This window comes from Schistocerca serialis, chromosome 7, assembly GCF_023864345.2.
Source record: "Schistocerca serialis cubense isolate TAMUIC-IGC-003099 chromosome 7, iqSchSeri2.2, whole genome shotgun sequence".
NCBI lineage: Eukaryota > Metazoa > Arthropoda > Insecta > Orthoptera > Acrididae > Schistocerca > Schistocerca serialis.
Window position 1 is genome coordinate 201,843,176 of NC_064644.1, and position 2,998 is coordinate 201,846,173.

The 2,998-nt window shown below is 41.9% G+C and overlaps 1 pseudogene; it reads right to left on the reverse strand.

Moving 5' to 3' along the window:
- Positions 1–365: 365 nt before the first annotated feature.
- LOC126413576 (5S ribosomal RNA) lies at positions 366–483 on the reverse strand (annotated as a pseudogene).
- Positions 484–2,998: the final 2,515 nt, after the last annotated feature.

Here is a 2,998-nt window from a genome sequence, read left to right on the forward strand (position 1 = left end):
ACAATAACTTCTTCTTCTCACAGTAATGAGGCATAAGGTTCAACTGAAAAAACGCACTCAAGATTAAACTTGAGCTTTCAATTTCAGGAAAGGATTCTAAACGTGAAATACCAGAAGCGAAACATTTTAGATTTTAAGCTTTTATTTTAATTACAGTTCATTAAAACGCTCACACCGTCTTCAGGCCACGAGTGGCCTACCGGGACCATCTGACCGACGTGTCATCCTCAGTGGAGGATGCGAATGCCGTGTGGGGTCGGCACACCGCTCTCCCGGTCGTAAGACGGTATTCTTCACCGAGGCCGCTACTATTCGGTCGAGTAGCTCCTCAATTGGCATCACGAGGCTGAGTGCACCCATAAAAATGGCAACAGCGCATGGCGGCCGAGATGGTCACCCATCCAAGTGCCGACCACGCCCGGCAGCGCTTAACTTCGATGATCTCACGGGAATCGGTGTATCTACTGCGGCAAGGCCGTTGCCCGTTAAAGCAATAAGTATTAACAATTTATAGCAAAAGTCATATTGAAGCGCAGCATAGTCTGGAAATTTCAGATTTCATTTGTTTATTACATACAAACCGTAAAAGATAGAAACACATTGGACATGTCACTAGATAGAGGAAGGTTCGGTTTTGACACGTTTGCGCTGTTGTCTGTTTCTAGCAACATGGCGAATACGCCATGCGAGCTAATACCCCTAAGATGTTTGGGCTCACATGCGGCTCCACTTCTTTGAAATGGCTCAAACTCGCCTAAGGGTTGAACCGCACTGTCGCTTTACACGCCCTAATTTAGTCACTTGTGACCCTTTGGTTAGTTTGTCTGTCTGGTGGCAAGTTTGCGAATACGAAGTTAATATAACATATAATAACAGTACTAATAATATCGGGAACTAAATTAATGCCCCAAAAATGACGTAGGCCACACAGTTGCGAATTGGTTAGAATAATGTTTATTCAGATAGCAAACTAATAGCGAAAGTGGTCGTATTTAGAATTACTGTTACATTAGAGCGCATACCCATTTGACACAGTTCGATCATTCACAATCTTATCGCGAATTACAAGTTCGATACTCCACCACGTTAACTATGCGAAAAGTCAGAGTTCACACCAGGCGTGCGGCTGCTCACCGCTCAGAGACTAAGTCCCGCGATATTACACAACGAAATCTTAGTCGTTTCACTTCCTAGCTGCCTAAAGACCGACTGTCCGCTTTCACGTCTCAATCGGAATTGTTTGTTCCCTTTGGTGTCTAGACCATAACTGCCCGCTTTCGCGTCTGCACCAGCACTCCCTTAGCCCGTCCATGGGCGCGTTTCCCGCTCGCCGAATATCCTCGCTCAACTGACCAGGGCGGTTCCCTTTCCTGAAGTCGTCTATCTAATTGGCTACAGCTTATTCTAGATAATTTTACTTTTTAACTTATTTAAATAATCAACGCTTGACCACTTTCACGTTCTAAATAAAGTAACAATAATATCAACTGTTAAATTCTTTTACATAAAACCAATACAATTTCCTTTTTAACTTTGAATGTCAGACCAGTAGCCTTGCACCAATATGCACCAATATGCTTTCTCATACATAAATAAAGAACAAAAGTAACTATTACGCACTAAACTTTACAACAAATATTCTATTACCTAATGATTTAATAAGCTGTCGTGCTGTCATCGCCAAATGTGTTTTGTGTAGAGGAAATGATGATCTGTTTCTTAACTGGATATACTGATAATTTAAATTTAATATATCTTTTAAACAAATAAAGTCACTGAGTTGATAGTTACAACGTTTGTCATTTTAATGATGCTCTTCGATATGAAATATCGATCATTAAGATCGACCAGAGCGTTCAGACTTTAGCATTCAGCTCTATGTTAAAAACTTGTTAATTTCACATTAACAGTAAATCCTAAACTATTATAGATGTGATAAATATTCAAGTTTTATTGGGACCACGATGAAAATTTTGTGGAGGATGGCAGATTAAAATTGCTGTGGCTTCATTCCCTGCAATTCTACAGAATTAAATATTTTTCATAAATGTTTCCCTTTATGGCCAATCTTAAGTCCGCCATATTTGACACTGCTATGTCTCCTCGGCAATAACTGCTTTTACTGGGTTCCCCTATGACGTAGGTTCTCGTCTGTCCCACCCGCACACTACAGCGCTCAGGCCTCAATACGCAATAGACGTACGTGAATTTCCCCATCTCGTGGTGAGTCTGCGCCCTTTGTTGTATCCGGTCCTGGACGACAGGGTTCGTTTCACAATTCTTGTAGGCTGACTCTTTCGGCTACATATTTAAATGAGAGCACAATGCTCGTTAACTGACAGCCACAAGAGTAATCATTTTGCATGTTGGAGTTTCTGCCAAGTCAATCAACTGTGTTGAAGTTCGTCCCATGTCAATCCACTGTTGAAGTGCAATGTGCATTTCACCGTAGATTCAGCAGCAAGCCGCCTCTGCACGAGTATATTAAAACTGGCATTCAGAATTCTTGGAAGTTGGTTATCTGAGGAAAGGGACGAACGTTTGACGAGAGAACGTCGAGCGTTAGCGAGACGCGTTTACACGGAGCCCTCGGAAGTCCCCAAGACGGCCTACCATTTCGACGTTTCCCGAGCAACGCATGGCGCTCAGATTTTTTGTATGGTATAATGTCGGTGCGAACATAAACCTTGAAACCTTCCTCCATCCAGTGATACCCACAATGTGTTTCTACCTATCATATTTTGTAGCAAACAACTAAAATATATTCTTTCTTTTTGAATTACCCTGTATAAAAGGTAGTAGTAAACTCTGATATGAACAGTATAATTTTTTAGTGGGTGCGGTCCTGTTGGAGATGGCGTGCCATTGCCTTCGTCAAACCTTTGAAATGTCTTACCCGTTCATCTTTGACGGTACCTGCAATTAAGTGAATTCCGATCCACGCGTTATGGCACTTTTCGCATTAAAAAGTGGAAGAGAGACGAAAGACACGCACAAG